General features: G+C 43.0%; 1 protein-coding gene across 1 annotated transcript in view; it reads right to left on the minus strand.

The window, feature by feature from the left end:
* CNTNAP2 (contactin associated protein 2) overlaps positions 1 to 20,408 on the minus strand; it is a 1,111,520-nt gene that overhangs the window by 837,244 nt on the left and 253,868 nt on the right. The gene's annotated exons all lie outside the window — the stretch shown is intronic.

Here is a 20,408-nt window from a genome sequence, read left to right on the forward strand (position 1 = left end):
CCTATTTATCTAATTGCACTGGTGTGCTTCCAGTGCTACCTGGTGTGCTAGGTTGGCAGAAGCTGGGACAGAGCAATGGGAGCTCACCCCGTCATGCAGATTCGAACCGTCGACCTTCTGATTGGCAAGCCCAAGAGGCTCAGTGCTTTAGACCACAGCACCACTCGTGTCCCCTTGACCAGAAGAATACTGGAATCAACAAGTGTAAACCACATGACCTGAAGGTGCTTCTGTGCAATGCCAGGTCAATGATTCATAAGACTACTGCCATCCATGACTTGATCGCAGATGGAGGAACTGACCTGGCATGTGTAACAGAGACTTGGTGGATGAGGCAGATGAGCCTGTTCTTGCCGCTGCTTGTCCACCAGGTTTCTCTTATGCACAGAAACCTAGGTCATGTGGGCAGGGAGGGGGGTTGCAATGTTTTTTAGGAAGTTATTAGCTTGCACCAGGCATCCTGTGGGTTTTACACAGCAATGCCTCTTAGGTGTACAACACACACGGGAGATTCACATAAATTTAAATGCACCTCAGGGCAAAAATCCCTTTGGATTTATTTCATGTGTCTAGATTGCCATTACCTTCTCTGCCTGAATGTTCATACAGACATTTATTTAAATTTGATCTCGTATGAATGTAGGCTAATGGCAATGATTTTATTTTCTGTTTCTCCACTAGCACACTCATAAACCTCCTGGGATAATAACAAACAGGGAATGGAAAGGAATCAAAGAGAGTTCAGTCATAAACATGATATTGATAGAGATTGGCTCACAAGAGGTTTTTTTTTAAGTGTATTTAAAATGAAACAGTCAAGCAGGTAGAGGGGAGAATAAAGATGCATTTTGGAAAAGAATTACCGTAGTCAGCTCGTGGCATTGAAAAGAAAGAAGTGAGTAGGGGAGGCGCTCCTAACAACTGCAAGACAGGCAGAAATTCAACAGGCGAAGTGTTTCATATCACATCACCTTCAAAACTGCATCACTTTAGATTTATGCCTGTTCTAACACTGTGAAAAGCAAAAGTTATTTGCAAGAAAGTAAAGTATACATCATACGTTCTTGCAGGCACTCGGTGCAGCCAGTGGGTCATGTGCCACACTGACCCAAGAGGTGTCCTCAGTCCCAACACCAGAGTCAGTGGCTCCTTGGGGAAGCTGAGGTCTCCTGACCCAAGCCCCAAAAACCCCTAGTAGTCACTGGTGCCCTCCTTGGGCAGTCTTGGTGCCCTCCTCACTTCATGACACCTGATCATGCCCTGTCTTGTCTTTTTTATCAGGAATGTTTGGCAGGTTCAGCAGCTATGGCTATTTTTAGACTGGGGTAGCCTTGCCACAGTGATCCATGTGCTGGTAACCCACATCTGAACTACTTTAATGCACTGCTTTGAAGATGGTCCACAGGCTGCAGCTCAGGCAGATGGCGGATGCTTGGTTACTGACTGTAGGTGTGATATTACACCTTTTCTTCATCATAGGCATGGACTGTCTTTGCCACACAAACACACCCAAAGTGGTGATGTTAGCTCCAATGCCCTAAATGGCTTGGGGCCCCAAGGGGTGTGTGTGCATGGACCAAATGGACTCTGGAGGTCAGGGCGGGGGCTTTGTGTGATCCTACATTGGCTCAGGATAGGTTATGGAGTGGTACTCCATTTGCAGAACTTCATGCCTCTGAAAATACATCATATTTTATCAGAAAGTCAGTTTTGTCATCAACTTTGGATGCAGCACCTTCTATTGACCAGTTTGTGTTCTATTTGCTGCTGTATAGTGATTGTGAAATATGCTTGCTGCATTGTACTATTTGGGTTTTAATGTGCTTTGCTTTGTATTGTTGCATTTTATTGTTTTATTGTGTATTTTATTGTTTTGTTGTGTAAATTCCTCTGTAATATATTAAGGAAGTGTGGTGTAAATGAAATTATGACTACCGTTGCTAGTACTATTCATAATAAATACAGGGAGAATGATCAACACTGGTAGTTGTGGTTCTTTTCAATACCCAAGCAGACTAACTGCTATTAGTGGTTGGCTGGATTTTATGACTGACTTTGAGTGAAATGTGAAGGACAAATGATGAAATTAAAGCAAGAATCAAAGACAAAGTAACACAAAAGGTTGTGCCCACTTCCTTTTAGAGCTGAAACTCATATTGAATTACTGTGCTTGAATAGCTTTGTGCTCTCTACTTTTTTCCTCGTTGATCTGCAACAATATTCATTTTAACAAGATTTTAGTCTGAGAAAATAGACTCATGTTCTATTATTATTTTATAGACCTGACCTTGTTTATATTCACTGCCTTTTCTTTTTTGCTTTTAACCTTCTTGTTGCAGATTGCTTTGAAATGAATGCAAACACTCTAGCAGCTTCAAGATAAATGGCAACACCATGCACATCTCCAGCCTTAAAGGGCCAGTCTCATCATCAGGTGTGCTGAATGATTAGACAGAGGAAGCAAAATCACTAGAGCTGTCAGCCAAGTTCTCATTTGGAGAAGAAGGATCTTCAAATGCTACAAGGACCTAAGAGAGAAGGGACACAGCAACCGCTCCTTCATGGGTGCCCTCATCCAATAACTCTTGTAACTCTTGTTGTGTGTAACAGGGATTAAAGATGGTACCACAACATGTGGGGAAGGAGAGTGGTCAAGGCAACCAGTGGAAGAATCAGGTGGGAGGTATAGCTACTCAACTATTTCGTTCAGATATCCCAAGATTACCCCATGTGCAGGGCCGGTCTACCCATGAGGCAAGGTGTGGTGAGAGCCTTGGGTGGCAGAATCCACAGGGGTAGCAAAGAATTCCTGCCTCCATTGTGGCCCCTTGGAGAATAGAAGGCACTGCTGGTATCCCAAGGGAGAAATGGCGGGGGCTGCCCTCTCCTGGGCTCTGCATCCAGTGTGGTGTAGTGGTTAAGAGCAGTAGACTCGTAATCTGGTGAACTGATTTCACGTCTCCGCTCCTCCACCTGCAGCTGCTGGGTGACCTTGGGCTAGTCACACTTCTCTGAAGTCTCTCAGCCTCACTCACCTCACAGAGTGTTTGTTGTGGGGGAGGAAGGGAAAGGAGAATGTTAGCCGCTTTGAGACTCCTTCGGGTCGTGATAAAGCGGGATATCAAATCCAAACTCTTCTGCATTCCCCCTCCCCATAATTGCCTTTGATTCCAACTTCAACCGTCTGGTAAGGTTGGTTTGATTCCTTCGCTTGTTCCTGATGTAGATCTTCACTCACCTCTTCTTCCCTGATGGAAGGGGGGGACCATTTTGTGGTTCACCTCAGGTGCCAAAATATATTGGGCTGGTCTTGCCCACGTGTATGTGGTGGTGGGGACGCAACTAGGAAGTCATGTATACAGTACAATAGTGTCGACAAGCGTCATCTCTCAACCAGTGGTGGAGCGTTTTTGTGTGTGTGCATGTATGCTGGGGGGCAGGGGGCACCAGCCCAGCCCTCACTGCTGACACGAGCCCCAATCTGCTTTGTGAGGCTGCAATGACCCCAGCCTCACAGAGAAGCTTAGGGAAAGTGATGTGAGATGGAAGCAAGCCATATACCCTTCAGTCCCAGCCTCGCCTTTGCTTTGTGAGACTGGGATTGAAGGGCACATGGCTCTTGGGCCTCATGCTGCCCTGCCAGCGGGGGTTGGAAGGGTGATGTGAGAAGGATGCAGCATGGCAGGCATGCACCTTTTCATTCATCCCAACTGGACTGATCAAGGGAAGTAACTCAAGGGACTCTATTTTGCCTTGATCAGACCACACCTGGAATACTATGTCCAGTTCTGGGCACCACAATTTAAGAAGGATGTTGACAAGCTGGAATGTGTGCAGATGAGGGTGACCAAGATGATCAAGGGTCTGGAAACCAGGCCTTATGAGGAACAATGGAAGGAACTGGGTATGTTTAGCCTGGAAAAGAGGAGACTGAGAGGAGATATGAGAGCCATCTTCAAATATCTCAAGGGCTGTCACATGGAAGATGAAGCAAACTTGTTTTCTCCTCCTCTGGAGGGTAGGACATGAACCAATGGTTTCAAGTTCCAAGAAAGGAGATTCCAACTAAACACCAGGAATAACTTTCTGTTTGACAGTTGAATGGACTCCCATGAGAGGTGGTGGTCTCTGCTTCCTGGGGGGGGGGGGGTTTAAGCAGACATTTGGTGGCCAACTACCATGGATTTTCTAGCTGGGACTCCTGCAGTTCAGAGGGTTGGACAAGATGACCCCTGGGTTCCCTTCCAACTGCAAAGTTCTATGATTATGTGACTGGAAGGGTGCGTGCCTGTGGCATCCTCATGGTGCCCTGCCAGCCCCACGCTGCTTTACGAAGGTGGGATGTGGGGTTGGACAAAGCAGCATGGGGCTGGCAGGGGTTGCATGGGGAGCAAAATGCACCCTTTTAAAAAAAGTGCCAGGGGCAACGGCCCCCTTGCCCCACCCACACTATGCCTCTGCTCCCAGCAGAAATCTGTAGGAGAGACGTTGCCAGAAATATCTACTGCAAATCACCACCAGGAAGAGATGCCTATTGATGTAGTTTTGCTGGCTTGTAATGTATCTTATTATTGGTGTTTGTTCCATTTATACTAACTGCCTGAGCACAACTAATATGGGGATCAGCACCGCACCCCATAGTCAAGGCTGACTGCACTTAACCGTCCAGGGGTCCTTTAGCTTTACCTATTAACTGTCATTTTTAGAAATGATCTGGTACTGGTTTTATCATATTCTGCAGGGTTCCTTAAGCACAAATGAAACCTCTTCTCAAACAATATGATTATTAAAACAAAACAAAAAATTGGATAATCTGAATTATTATTATTATATTATTATTAATTGATTTTATTCCTATAGGTTTGGGAAAATAGGAAAAACAGAAAACCATTTTTAGAATTTAGACTGAGATCCTATACTCATTTACTTGAGAGTAAGTTCCATTAACCCCAATGGGAAAGGCTTGGCAAATCCTTATTACCAACAGCTAATCACACCCAAAGCACTCATTTGCCATAGCAGCAATTATTCTGATGTTGATCAAGTAATTGTAACTTTTACTGCTTATATTTTCAGTGCCAGCATTTATAATGAAATGACAGAAACACCGCGTGGGGCATTTTGAGAGGTGATTCACCTGCTCAGATCAGCTGGATTTCCCGCACAAGCAGTGGCATTAAATCCTCTGCACACCCTGCTCCCACAAAGCAACACGGTGGAAGCTGCTGTGAATTAGCCCGGCTCCTGCCTGCATCTGTCCCCCATGTCTGGTGGGCAGTGAGTAGGCCTGCTCTTCCGCCACGCAAGCGCAAGCCCTTGCCAGGTGAGTGTGTCATTTGGCGCACACATGGAGGACATTATGGTTTGATTGGCTTCTGTGGTGAGGTATCACCTTTCACACTGCATTAAGGCAGGCATTCCAAAGAAAAGTGGAACAGTCAAAAATGCCAGATAAAATACCACCTGGAACCCCAGCAATACTTAAGTGGAGAATCCCGCTGGACTCCACAGTTTAAGCTCCCCACCCTTTCAGAAAATTAATCTGCAAATATATAGTTTAAGATTAGGCAAGCAGGACTTCCGGAGGCGGCGCGAAACAGCAATGGCGGTCCTCTTCGGTCTCTGAAGAGGGGCTCCGCGGAAAAGGGTCATGCGCTGCGGCACAGCGACGACCCATCAAGAAAAACCACGGGCAGAGTGAGCCCGTGGCCGTGGGACTCGGCGGGCACCAGGAGCGACCCCAGAAGCGGGGAAGGAGCCTCGTAAGGGGCTCCGGAACGTGGAAGGGGAAGCGGTGCTGTGAGTTCATCGCTCTTTCTGCGGAAGCGAAGCCGCGCGGCTGCTGCTGATGAGCGCTGTCCTTTCTTCCTGGAACATTCGGCTACAGAATTGTATACTCGTGAGTAAGGATTTACAAATGTTTATTTGAGTCAAAATTTCTTTAAAAAAATTCGGCTGAAAGCGGGAGGTGAAAAAAGGAAGTCCGCCTTCCGACTTTGCTAAGATCAAAGCAAAAAACTTTTGCAAGCTGAGAGCGCTGCGAGAAGGACTTTAAAAGGAAGCTGTCAGAATCGTGCAAGTTGGATTTTGTCTATTTAAAAGAGGAAAGGATTAAGAGGTCGGTGAATGGCTTGATTTGAACGGAAACCTTCCCTCTCCTTTACTAAGTGGATTACAAAATAACCAAATGCCGGGACTGCCAGGACACTAGGAACTGTAAAATTGCAGAAACTGTAACTAAAAGCGGATGTGCTACTTTGGGCGCGATTAGATACAAATAAGAAGGAAACTGTTACTTGCATCATTATTGAAACTTTGTTCTACTTTGGGAAAGCTCTTCAAGTATAAAGGGACTTTGAAGGTACCTTTTTAAACTTTTTTATCTTTGGGCTTCTGTATAATGGTGGAAAAAGCGTATATCTTCATTGAATTACAGGGAAGCTCCCTCTAGTGGATTTAAGACTAACAATCTCTGGGAACTGCTTATTTTTTGGACTATCTTCTTGGTGGTTGTTTACTTTTTTTGGATTATTTTTCCCATGGGACTTACAATTTGACCTTGACGCATAGACAGCTGTGGAATGAGTGGCACAAGGAAAAGGGCAGCTAAAACAAAAGCAGAACAGCTACTGCTACAAACAACATTGCCTGTGCAGCCTGTACAGTCACGTAGATCATCTGTTCCTACTGTTTTAACATTGAAAGAAGGACAAGGTGCGCAGCCAGCTCAAGAGCCAGTTTTAAAAGATATGGCTTCAGGAGGGATTGACCCAGTTTCTAAACAAATTTTGGATCAGCTGGCAGCTTTAAATACAAAGTTTCATAGAATCATAGAGTTGGAAGAGACCACAAGGGCCATCGAGTCCAACCCCCTGCCAAGCAGGAAACACCATCAGAGCACTCCTGACATATGGTTGTCAAGCCTCTGCTTAAAGACCTCCAAAGTAGGAGACTCCACCACACTCCTTGGCAGCAGATCAAAGTTTGATCAAGTTACAACAACTATTAATAAGCTGACTGACCAAGTTTCTCAAAATACACAAGTAATTGGGAACCTCCAAACAACAAACTTAGAAAATCGGAAACTGGCTGAACAAGCAAATCAAAAAGCAGATGAAGCCAATAAGAAGGTGGAGGAAGTAAGAAGGGAAGTAAGGCCACTCTGCAGGCAAGTAAGTGAACAGCAGGCCTATCTGTCTATGGTGGAATTGAAAAATCGGGAAAATAATCTGAGACTACGGTCAATACCAGAACTTGAACAAGACAATTTGATTGGGTTTTTGACAACAGAATTATCAAAGTTCTGGGCTATAGAAGAAGATAAGGACTTTAAAATTGTCACCGCTTTCAGACTGGGAAGAGGGGTGAGGAAGGACAGAGCTAGAGATTGCCTGATCATTTTGAGATCTAGGCAAGAAAGTGACAAAATACTAGGCCTACACTTTAAAAAAGCATTGGTGATTCAAGGTAAAAAAGCAGAAATCTACAGAGATATTCCGAAACAACTTTTGGATTTAAGAACTACATATAAGGACCTAGCAGGATTACTGAGAAATAACACAATTCCTTATAGGTGGGAATTCCCTCAAGGACTATCCTTTACTATCAAAGGGAAGAAAATCAAAATCAAAACAGTAGAAGACCAAGAAAAATTTTTGAACGACTACGGAGAGGACCTTCGAAAGGGAGTAGCAGGAGCCGGGCCAGTATCTTTGCCTGAACCAACACCTGTTCTACCTCCGGGTCTGGACGAGAAGGAAGATTTACCCCAAGAGGATTCTTAGATTGATCCAGGATGTCTCTGCAGCTTCTCAGTTGGAACATAAATGGCGGAAATTCTCCGGAAAAAAGAAGGAGGATCTTTCACATATTGAAAAAAGAAAAATTGGACATTATTTGTTTGCAGGAAACCCATGTGACTAGGCTCCATAGGAAAGTACTTATCAACAAAAGATTAGGCCAAGAATTTATTTCATCAGACAAAGTCAAGAAAAGAGGCGTTGTGATTTACGCAAAGGAGAACTTGTCACCGAAATTTCTGTTTAAAGACGAACAAGGAAGAACCCTGGCAATTGAAATACAAACACAAGGAGAAAAAGTTCTGATAGTAGGAATTTATGCACCAAATGAGGGGAAATCGGAATTTTATAAGAAGCTGCATGAGACACTGCTGGACTATCTGGACTATTCTAACATCATTTTGATGGGAGATATGAATGGGGTTGTTTCTACTTATATGGATAAGTCGCAAAACCAAAATCTAACCAAAGATGGCAGACTACCTAAAACTTTCTTTGAATTGACTGACAGTATGGATTTGATTGACATTTGGAGGACAAAGAACCCCCTAGGTAAAGAAGGAACATTTTTTTCTGAGGCTCATTTGTCATGGACAAGAATAGACCAAATCCTGACATCTAGAGGACTGGCACCTAAGACTTTAAAAGTGGAAATCTGCCCAAAAACCTGCTCCGACCATAACGCTTTGAAAGTGGAACTGAGACTTACTTCAGCTGGTTCCTTCAGATGGAGAATGAATGACACTCTGTTAAGAGATCAAGAGACTGTGAAAAAGGCCCAAAAAGCTTTAAAAGACTACTTTGAAATAAATTTGAACACTTCGGTGGAAAAGAGAATAATCTGGGACGCAAGTAAAGCTGTAATGAGAGGGTTTCTGATACAACAGAACACGATCAAGAAAAAACTCTGGAATGGAAAAAAGGATAAGATACTAGAGAAGATAAGAGATGGAGAGGAAAAATTGAGACTAAAACCAAAATCTAAAGAGATTCTGAGAGAAATCAAGTTTTATCAAGCACAATATGCGAAATTAATAAATCAGGGAGTGGAATGGAAAATTAAACAAATGAAACAAAGATCTTTTGAATCGGCGAACAAATGTGGAAAACTGCTAGCATGGCAGTTGAAAAGGAGACAAAAATTGAACTTTGTTACCAATCTGGAGGTTGAAGGGAGAAATATACAGAAACCGGAAGAAATAAGAAAGTGTTTCCAGAAATATTTCAAAAAACTTTATACGCAAGGGCCTCAGGAAGGGACTGAGATAGACCAATTTTTAAAAGCCAATGGACTACCCAAACTATCTCAAGAAAAGAGAACAATCTTAAATCATCGAATAACACAACAGGAAATCGAGAGTGCCATCCAGAATATGCAACTTGGCAAATCTCCAGGCCCAGATGGACTTACCTCCAAGTACTATAAGACTTTAAAAGATTACTTGATTCAACCACTAATGGAGGTTTGCAACCAGATTATGGAGGGGAAGAAGGCACCGGAAACGTGGAAAGAAGCTTTCATCACATTGATTCCTAAATCGGAAACTGAAAAGACTCAACTAAAGAACTACCGTCCCATCTCACTCCTAAATGTGGATTACAAAATTTTTGCATACATTTTGGCAAACAGGCTTAAAAGAGTGTTAAATGAAGTAATTCACAAGGACCAGGCAGGCTTTCTCCCAGGCAGACATTTGTTTGATAACACTAGGAACATTATTGATATTTTGGAACTTCTGCAAACAAATATCAATACAAAAGCAGTTTTAATTTTTATTGACGCGGAGAAGGCCTTTGACAACATTTCTTGGAAGTTTATGAAGAAAAATTTGGAAGGGATGGGAGTGGGACAGGGGTTCGAAAATGGTATAGAAGCAATCTATTCAGAACAAAAAGCTAAACTGATAGTGAACAATGTGGTGACAGATGAGTTTAAAATTGAAAAAGGAACACGACAGGGGTGTCCCTTATCCCCTCTTTTATTTATTTCAGTCCTGGAGGTGCTTTTGAGCATGATAAGGGAGGACCGGTCGATACAAGGAATACAGGATCTTGAAGCAAATAAGGTGCAATATTGTTTGAAGCAATGAATTCTATATTTAAAAAAAGGGGGGAACCCTTTATTATGCGTTTTCTGTATCATGAGACTATACCATGATATATATAATGTTTGGATTTCTGGCTTATAAGCTTAAATGGGCTTTCATTAGTGGCTATTTTTACCTATCTCTAAAATGAATTGCATTGCTTTAAATTTGCTTCATTTCTTTGGCTTCCCTGAAGGTGGACATATAAATTAGATTTCAGTTGCTGAAATTGTATAGGAAGACCAATTTCTCATTTAAAAAGCCTCTAATTACCAACTATTAAATCCTAATACTTAAGCACTTAATTATAAAACACATTTCTTAATTCTCCCAAGAACCCTAGTGAAGCAAATACATAGCCAAAGCTTAATTGGAAATGTAATTTGATTAATAGGGGGGAAATTAACCATGAGTGAAGTATGGAAAAGCCAAGTGAGTATTGCAGGTTTGGGGCAGGAATGGAAGATGGTGTGGGACTTCCGTTTCTTTCTTGTTCAGAGAATAGTCTGGTGCCACATGGCATAGTTATGACAGAATCCAGGAGAACACTTGGCAGTCCACATGCAAGACATGAAAGGGGGAGGGTAATAAATGAATTAATATCCAGTGACCACAGCAAGAGTTCTAGGATCAACCTGGGCTCTTGACTTTTCCGTTGCAATATATGGTTTATGCAAAGCCAAATTAATAGCAGATTCACAGAACTACAGGAAATGTATTTCAGGCCAAGGGCCAAACTTGGTGAACTTACAGTGTCCACATTAGAATAGTAAGTGAGGCAAAACTAGCCCAACAAGGGTCAGTTGCAGAGGGGGAGCGAGAATATTTTTGGGGGGTGGCAGTGGCAGAATCACAGGTGCTGAAGGGGCAGCACCCCCTCCAGCACCCCTCAAATGTCCCTATTTTCATCTGGGGAATGCTGCGGGGTCTGGGCCTGGGTCTCTGGGCCTCTGCTGAATGCCTCTTGGGAGACGGAGGAGAGCTGGTGGGAAGATCTAAGGCTGCTGGCCCTTCAGTCCAATATGGCCACTGTTAAAGAGTAGTTGCTGATCAGGTCCTGTGCACCTTGGTGTTTAAAGTTGTCCCTGAAGGAGCTGTTTTGTCAGCAGCAGCATCCAAATAATGTTACAGTTCTGTGACAGGAAAATGCTTGATGAGCTTCCAACTGCCTATTCTAGCAGCAGATTAATTCTGCCGCACATTCTTCAGAAAGTCATGCACTATCAGCTCTACACAGTGTATGAAGCACAACAGTGATGTGAACTGACTGCTTCACATTTATTCCACGCTTCTGGTTCCATTATTTGACATGCTACAAGCCAGGAGGAGTCATGTGGCTGTGATTAGTTACCAGTGAATTTGATATGTGTTTTCATGGTGTGCTGTTTCCCCCCCTGATAGCTCCACGTAAAGGATGTGTGGTAGCCAGACTGGGAAAAACCTCTTCTTGAGACCCTGCTAGTCAACGTAGGCAATGCTGGCCTCAGCACAGTGAGCCCAAGGTCACCAGGACTATCTGTGAGGCAAGGAGTAAAGACACAGGACAGCAAGCTTGGCTCAAATAGGCCACAACTTGATGAATTACTGGTGTAAGTAGGCTTTGGCATAGGCAATGGGCATGTATCCCAAACCAATCAACCCAGCTGCTAATTGATTATTTTGGTTGGGTCCACCCTGGTTGATGAGTCACACTCGGATGTACAGTAGTACCTCGGGTTAAGAACTTAATTCATTCCGGAGGTCAATTCTTAACCTGAAACTGTTCTTAACCTGAGGTACCACTTTAGCTAATGGGGCCTCCCGCTGCCGCTGCGCCACCACCGCGTGATTTCTGTTCTCATCCTGAAGTTAAGTTTTCAACCCAAGGTAATATTTCTGGGTTAGCGGAGTCTGTAACCTGAAGCATCTGTAACCTGAAGCATCTGTAACCCGAGGTACTACTGTACATCAAATTGGGGTGACTGTCCAGGATCGCTAGTCTGGGGAGGCCCCCATTTGGGCATCCTGACAATACGGTGATGAACTAAACCTTGAGCACATGTACAAGAAGTGCCACCACAGCAGGTAAGAGCATTAGAGAAGAATTCACAGGCATGAAAACATCCTATTCTGGCTCCCGATGTCAGCCATAGGCAATCCTGAGATTGACCGGAGTCTCTAATTACTACAGGACATGAACCACAACCCACACTTTTTGTCTGTAGATTTGCCCTCTTAATTTACTACAGAAAATGTCTTTGTACTACCACCTTTGTAAAGTAATGAGGTAATTTGTCACATAAAAATTCCAGATACCAAATTCTGCTCAGCATGTTTTATGTGGCTACCCTAGCGCTTTACTGGATATGACAAGAAACTAATGCCAGGTAATTATTATTTTTTTAAAAAAGCAATGCTACCAACGCTACTCTCCTATGTACCTTTTAAATTGATCTATGAAGCCGTCGAATGATGGAGTCAGTTTTCCTACTCCAGTGAACAGACAGTGAGATTCACAGACCTCATGTCCTTTCAAATGAAGTCTGAACTCACCATGCTCTCTGCCAGATTTTGAAACATGTCCTTCTTTCCCTATAAATGTGTGCCATGAGGTAAATGAATAAAAACATCAACTTATTTATGACAGAAACTGGAGAAAGGGAGACTTGCCTAGTTCTGAATTTATATTACTCCAAATTAATCAAAACCCAGTCTCGGAAATGCTGCTTTTGCAAACTTAAATAATAATTGGCAACCTCATTGGGTAATCATAGTAATGGAAACCTCTCATGTCCCCCCCTTGTAGCTGAATGCCTCTCACAAGATGCAAGAGTTCAAGTCTTAAAAGCAGGACAGATTCCAGGCTTTTGTCTGTAATGGTTATTTTCTAAGAATAAAATGTCGACTAAATTATAGAGGCATCAATCATGGAATACGTTGACATTCAGAAAATTCTGTCTTGGATGGCAGCTTTGCCACAAGTTTTATTCATAAAACAATATACATAAGAGTAGTTCTGCTGGATCACACCAAAAAATTATTGGATTCAGCCTCTAGTTTCCAATAATGGGCAGTCAGTTATTAAATGTATTTCCCCCCTCAAAATAAGCATATTTAAATGTATTTTGATACATTTTTGTATAAAAAACTGCACCAGAGCATTTGGGAAGCACAAAAGTTGAAGGATAATTAAGTTCCAGTCCAAACATTTATATGTCTGTGTGTGTGTGTCTGCAGATCAATTTGTACTGAAATTCATAAAGATCAAATTCCTCAAATGCCCTTACTAACAAACCTGTAGTGAAACCTGGAAAGAGATAACAGAAGGTAGCAAGGGAGGTTACAACCCATCCAGAGGTGCTGACTTGGGAGGGAGATTGGGGGCAAGGTCACGTGTGACACTGCATGCACGCGACAACATGGCATTGCATCAGAACATCGGAGAAGCCGGGGGGCAGAGCTGAGTGCAATGGCAGCATGGCTGCCACGGTCGGTGGCAGTTCCTCCTGCTGCTGCTGCTGCTGCTGCTGTCGCCACTGGCTGAGGGTGCTCCCCGCCTGCCCCTCTGTAGCAGCAGCAGCAGGAGGAGCTGGTCACTGAAGCCCGGCTCCACACTTAGCACTGAGTTTTTTGGAAATTGGGGGCACCCCAAAAAATGCAAGGGGGGAGGGAAAGGATTGGGCCCCCAGGAGTTGGCACCCCTTAACCCGTCAGACCACCTACTTCTTATATACCAAACAAGCCAATAGAGAAAAATTGCTGCTGAAAGGCGAGAACTTCACGAGCCACACAGTGAAGCTTTATGAGCAAGCTTCAGCATAAACCCTCATCTAGTTTCCATTAGCCAGACAAACCTGAAGCCCGAGTCTCGAGCTGACATCTCAATCCCTCCTAAATCATCCTAAGTCATGCACTGTTATCAGAGTTGGCAGAAGCCTGGTAGCCAGCCAACAGCAGGTTTCAGATTAGCATCTTCGCTTCAAAAGATTAAAATATAGTTTATGCTTCAGCAATCCTGTTTAGACTGCAAAGAAGGAGCGAAACTGCGAGCTGCCTAGCAGGTCAGTCACCTGCTAGATCTACACTAACAGAATTGCAGCATCTGGGCAATAAAAGAAAAAGAGACAGGGACAGCAAATTTCAGATGCTCTTCAACAGCAGTAACAAAAAACACAGCAAAATCTCTATTCTCCTGCCTGATATTTTGCACCAATAATGCATTTCATTTGGGCTGAGTATAAAAAGATGCAGGGGAAAGGCTCAAAATGAGTGGGTTTTGTTTTCATACATTACAATCTAGTAGTGGCTAGTTCATGCGACAGAAATGGGGCCCGATTCTCATAAATGCTACCTGTAATAGACAATGGGATGCAAAATGGAACAAGTGCGTCACCATAACAGGATGTGTCAGACCCTAAATGAATAAACTCGGTGCTTTTTTCTGGGGGGGGGGACGCAGGCAGATGCACACCCCTAAACATGTTGTGAATCTTTGTACTTTTGTCCATTTACTGTATTTATTTTATCCAATTTGAACTATAAAATGGTGATTTTCTTGAGTCAAAATGAGAGTACCCCAAACATATTTTTTTATTAGAAAAATAGCACTGAATAAACCCATATTCTCCATTGGAGATCACTAAACTAATTTAGTGGACTCAAAACACTGAAAGGTGATTCATATATCCCAATGTTTTCCTCCCCTACAGTCCCACTCCTGTCATTGCTGCTGTAAGTGTCACCTTTGTGGCTTAAAGAAGGGAGAAGGGCTAATCTCCTCCACAGCAGCATTCTTAAAAGGTGAAAAGGGGGTGCGGAATGAAATCACCCCTTGTTTTGCAAGTAACTCCCACTTAAGCAGGTGCAGACCCTCCAAGTGTCCCAATTTTCCAGGGACAGCCCTGGAATGACAGAAGCCATCCCAGTTTCTGATTTGGTCCCCAAAGATCCTACTGTTTGAAGTCCCTCTTTTCATCAGAGAAATGTTGGAGAGGGAGCTGCTGTGTCCCTCGAGGTGCTCCTGAACTACACCTCCTACCATCTTGCCCACTGCAGGGTTTCTCAAACTTGGGCGTCCAGCTGCTTTTGGACTACAACTCCCAGCATCCCTAGCTAGCAGGACCAGTGGTCAGGGATGATGGGAGTTGTCTACTTGTTTTAATTTCAAATATGATAAAGTAGTTAGTTGACTTCCAGTTTGGCTTGCCATGGTGGAGGCTGTTGATTACATCTGAGCTGTTTCGCATGGGATATTTTGAGGATGAGATGGGAGTAATCATCCGGAAGTGTAAAGAAATTGAAGGTACATTCTTTCACCTTTGTTGGACGTGCCCAAGGATTAAGGCTTTCTGGGAAATGATATATAATGAACTGAAAAAGGTATTTAAATATACCTTCCGGAAGAAACCAGAGGCCTTCCTCCTGGGCATAGTCGATCAATTGGTGTTAAAGAAGGTTAGAACTTTTTTTATGTACGCTACAGCAGCAGCAAGAATTCTTATCACAAAACATTGGAAGACACAAGATCTACCCACCTTGGAAGACTGGCAGATGCAACTAATAGACTATATGGAGATGGCGGAAATGACTGGCAGAATCCGAGACCAGGGAGAAGACTCAGTGGAAGAAGATTGGGGGAAATTTAAAACCTACTTGCAGAAATATTGTAAAATTTCTGAATGTTGATGACATTGAAATGAAATGCTGGGGTTCTAGCAACAAGGTAAAATTTAAGATTAAACCAACAACAGATAAATTAATGGGTTATGAATTTGCTGAACCAATTTTTAAAAGGGATACAAGAACGGGGGACGTGAGGAAGTCAGGAAAATATGTGAATTTAAGATGTAAAATTAAGAAAGAGGGAATTTTTGTGTTTTTCCTATATGTGCTTTTTTTCTTTTTATTATTAGTTTTTAATGTATGCATTTTTGTATTTTGTATCTTTGTGCTTAACGTTTGTATTGTTGTATTTTGTAGTATGTACTTTGTGTCTTTATATTCTTTTTGTCTTTGTCTTTGTATTTTTTCTTTTATACTTTGCATTGTTAAAATTTAATAAAAAAGAGATGGGAGTAATCATCCTCCCAACCCCCCCAACCCCCAGGGCCATGGGGGGGGGGCAGCTTCATCTGCAGGTCTCCCAACACCTGCCCCCAATCCGGTAGGAATGAGGGGGCAGGGGGCGCTGGGTGGATAACACCGTGCATCTCTTTGGCAACTCTCCAAAGTCCCCGCCATGAGCGAACAAACTCCTGTTTTTTAAGATGATAATTCGGACTTAATTAACGGGCATGCTCTGAGGGAGGGGAGATATACTACTCTGTCAACTGATTCAGCCGCTGAGGAGCTAAAGGATTTGAGTGGAAGAGAGACTATCTATATTTTGGAACTGGTATGTCCGAACAGAAAGGGGGGGGAGCCTCCTTTGTTTCTTTTTGATATATTACGTATTTGCGATTTTACTTAGTAAATCCCCCTGGAAAGTCTGAATACCAATGGATTATGTACACAAGTGAGATTGAACTGTATTGTAATATTGATATAATTTTGATCTAATTACTAACTGTGTGGAAAAGATTTATGAATTTGCCACTAATTATGATGGACTGTTAAGAGCGGAAGATGAGAATTGAGGCTTCTGGTCAAAGTACAGGCTTATTTGTTATGGTATGGTATGAGATGAGACGAAGTGTTGGACATATGCCTGGAACAATTGGCAGAAAGCCAGATTTCCTCCATTTGGGGACGTGTCGTTGGATAATTACAGGCATGAAGAAGTGAAAGTGAAAGACACGGATGAAAATAAACACCCACACAGAGGCATTTTGTTTTGATATAACTCGCTTGCTGGACAAACTCAGAGGCTGTGAAAACGAACAAAGGCTAAACATCGGATTGATTGATGGGAATCACCTGGACTAATTAAGAAAGCAGCGGAAATGTGAGATGGTCGCAATCCTCTGACCTCAGAGCATGGGAAGTCAAAAAAAGATTTATGATTTGGCTTAATATTTAGTCTGTTTGATTATTTTTATAATTTGGAATGCCTTTAATGTCGCCTTAATTGGATTGTTAAATTGGAAAAATTAATTTTTTATTTTTTTAAGATAAAGTAATTTGTTGCAAAAGCAAAGTGGTATCATAAAGGTCATTACAAATTGTTTGTATTCTTAAAGATGTTAGAGCATGGGTAGGCAAGCTAAGGCCAGATCCAGCCCAATCACCTTCTAAATCTGGCCCGCAGATGGTCTGGGAATCAGCGTGTTTTTACATGAGTAGAAGGTGTCCTTTTATTTAAAATGCATCTCTAAGTTATTTGTGGGGCCTGCCTGGTGTTTTTACATGAGTAGAATGTGTTCTTTTATTTAAAATGCATCTCTGGGTTATTTGTGGGGCATAGGAATTCGTTCATATATATTTTTTTCAAAATATAGTCCGGCCCCCCACAAGGTCTGAGGGACAGTGGACCGGCCCCATGCTGGAAAAAGTTTGCTGACCACTGTGATAGAGGACCAAAAATTCAGATAGTGTAAATCTGTGGAAGGCTGTAAATAGCTAGGCATTTAGGCTAATTTACACGGGGTGGGTATGATTTGTGGAGTCACTAGTAATTAAGATCCCTTTCAGTCTATTACTTAGTTTGGCCTGCACTGTTTCAGCTGAAGAGCCAAAGTTTGTTATGACATATATTAAAACAAATGCATTTCAATTTATGAAAATGAAATATATATTTATGGAATAAAGTTACTATAAGGGATTTTACTACTCATACATTTCACACCTGCTAATTTTGATGAATTAATTAAGCAACTATTTTTTGAAACAAACTTTTCTGTCTGTAGCCTATGCTCAACCAAATCAAAGTTGGAAGGGACCCCAAGGTTCATCTAGACCAACCCTAGATGGACTTGATGACATCCTTCTGGACCATGACATCCTTCTGGACAGTCTAGAGGGGCTGGGAGCTGGGGGCAGTGTTATACAGTGGTTCCTTCCTCCTGGGCCATGTCCAGAAAGTGGTGTGAGGGGATGAGTGGTCAGACCCCTGGGCTCTCACTTGTGGGGTGCCTCAGGGTTCCGTCCTCTCCCCCATGCTTTTTAATATCTATATGAAGCCGCTGGGAGAGATCATCAGGGGGTCTGGACTGGGTGTTTATCAGTATGCGGATGATACCCAGCTCTACCTCTCTTTTAAATCTGAACCAATGAAGGTGGTGAAGGTCCTTTGTGAGTCTCTGGATGGCGGCTAACAGATTGAGGTTGAATCCTGACAAGACAGATGAAGGTGATAGACTATATGGGATTGGCAGAAATGACTGGCAGAATCCGAGACCAGGGAAAAGAGACGGCGGAAGAAGATTGGAGGAAATTTAAGAATTATCTTAAGAAACATTGTAAAATTAATGAGTGTTAAAATGATGCAGATTTAGAAAATAAGTGGATTACAGCTGTAAAGATTAAGCTAAAAGAAAAGAAAGGTTAACAATTAGATAAAATTAAGGGTGAGGATTTGCTGAACTAAAAATTTGAAAGTGGAATGCAGAAAGGGGAGGTATGAGGAGGTCGGTGAAGTAAGTTTTAAGAAAATAAGGATTTGAAATTATACTTGTTTTTTCTTGTTTGTGTTTGTTTGCATTGTTGTGTCTGATTATAAAATTTGTGAAACTTTAATAAATATTTTATATATATATATATAAAAGAATCCTGACAAGACAGAAGGACTGTCTTGGGGGGACAGCGGGTGGGCGCGTGTGGAGGACTCCCTGGTCCTGAATGGGGTAACTGTGCCCCTGAAAGATCAGGGGCGCAGCCTGGGAGTCATTTTGGACTCACAGCTGTCCATGGAGGTGCAGGTCAATTCTGCGTCCAGGGCAGCTGTCTACCAGCTCCATGTGGTATAAAGGCTGAGACCCTATCTGCCCGCAGACTGTCTCGCCAGAGTGATGCATTCTCTAGTTATCTCCCACTTGGACTATGTAGAGCAGTGTGCTCTATGTGGGGCTACCTTCGAAGGTGACCCAGAAACTGCAGTTAATCCAGAATGTGGCAGCTAGACTTGTGATTGGGAGTGGCTCCCAAGACCATATAACACCGATCCTGAAAGACCCTCATTGGCTCCCAGTATGCTTCCGAGCACAATTCAAAGTGTTGGTGCTGACCTTTAATGGCCTTGGTGTCACCACCCCTATCGTTCAGCCTGGACACTGACGTCCAGCTCCGAGAGCCTTCTGGTGGTTCCCTCACTGCAAGAAACAAAGTTACAGGGAACCAGGCAGAGGACCTTCTTGGTGGTGGCGACCGCCCTGTGGAACACCCTCCCATCAGATGTCAAGTAAATAAACAATTACCTGACGTTTAGAAAACATCTGAAGGCAGCCATGTTTAGGGAAGTTTTTAATGTTTGATGTTTTATCATGTTTTTAATATTCTATTGTGAGCCGCCCAGAGTGGCTGGGGAAACCCAGTCAGATGGGCAGGGTATATATATATATATATATATATATATATATATATATATATATATGCAGGTTTTGGTGTCTTCGGGTATCTTCCCGTGTAAGAGTTGGGGTGTCTAGGCGACGTGTCGCCTAGACACCCCAACTCTTACACGGGAAAATACCCGAAGACACCAAAACCTGCATTCCTGTACCCGTGAAAATCTACGAAAGCATATATATATATATATATATATGCTTTCGTAGATTTTCACGGGTACAGGAATGTAGGTTTTGGTGTCTTCGGGTGTCTTCCCGTGTAAGAGTTGGGGTGTCTAGGCGACGTTTCGACGAGGTCTCACTCGTCATCTTCAGGCTGGTGCTTTCGGCTTCTTGTTACTAGAACAGAGCAGGATCTCAGTGTTTGAGTTCCTATAAATACTGTTGAGGGGGTGTGGTGTATAGCCTCCAACGTTCTGGGCAGATAGGAAGTTCCTAGGTTAATGTGCCTTTTCTTCTTTTGTTCATTAATTACTTGAGGGATATCTTGAGTGATTACTTGAGTGATATTCTGAGTACCACTTAGGAGGGTCATTAGGTGTGGATTAGTTGCTAAAGCTTTCGTGTCTTGACCTCTTGACCTTGTGAAGAGTTTTTCTGAGAAGATGGTTGTACTGCACTTAGTTGTGCTCTGGCTTGGCTTCGTGTATAGGGGCGAGCTGTGGTTTTGTGCCCTGTGCCAGCCAGATCTGTGTAGGGATTGCAGGGGGGTGCAGCATCCGGAGGTGCCACTATGGTTTGGCTACTGGATGGTGTCTGTAATTTATCTGTGGAGAGGGTCTGGGTTTGGGTCTGGTGTGGTTGATTGGAGATGGCGTTCTGTGTGCCTCTGGTTCTGGTGTCGGTTTTTGTGGGGAGGGCTAATTTCCAGATGTCTGGCAGGCGGGACGTGTCGTCACGCTTGTTCATGTTGTGAGGGTGTTTCTCTATCTCGATGGCTTCCATGATTATTCTCTTGTGGTGATGTTCCATGTTAAAGAGCAATTTGGAATCTGCAAAATTAATTTCGTGTCCTGTTTCTTTCATGTGTTGGCAAAGAGAGGAAG

This window comes from Podarcis bocagei, assembly GCF_964188305.1.
Source record: "Podarcis bocagei genome assembly, chromosome: 12".
NCBI classification, from domain to species: domain Eukaryota; kingdom Metazoa; phylum Chordata; class Lepidosauria; order Squamata; family Lacertidae; genus Podarcis; species Podarcis bocagei.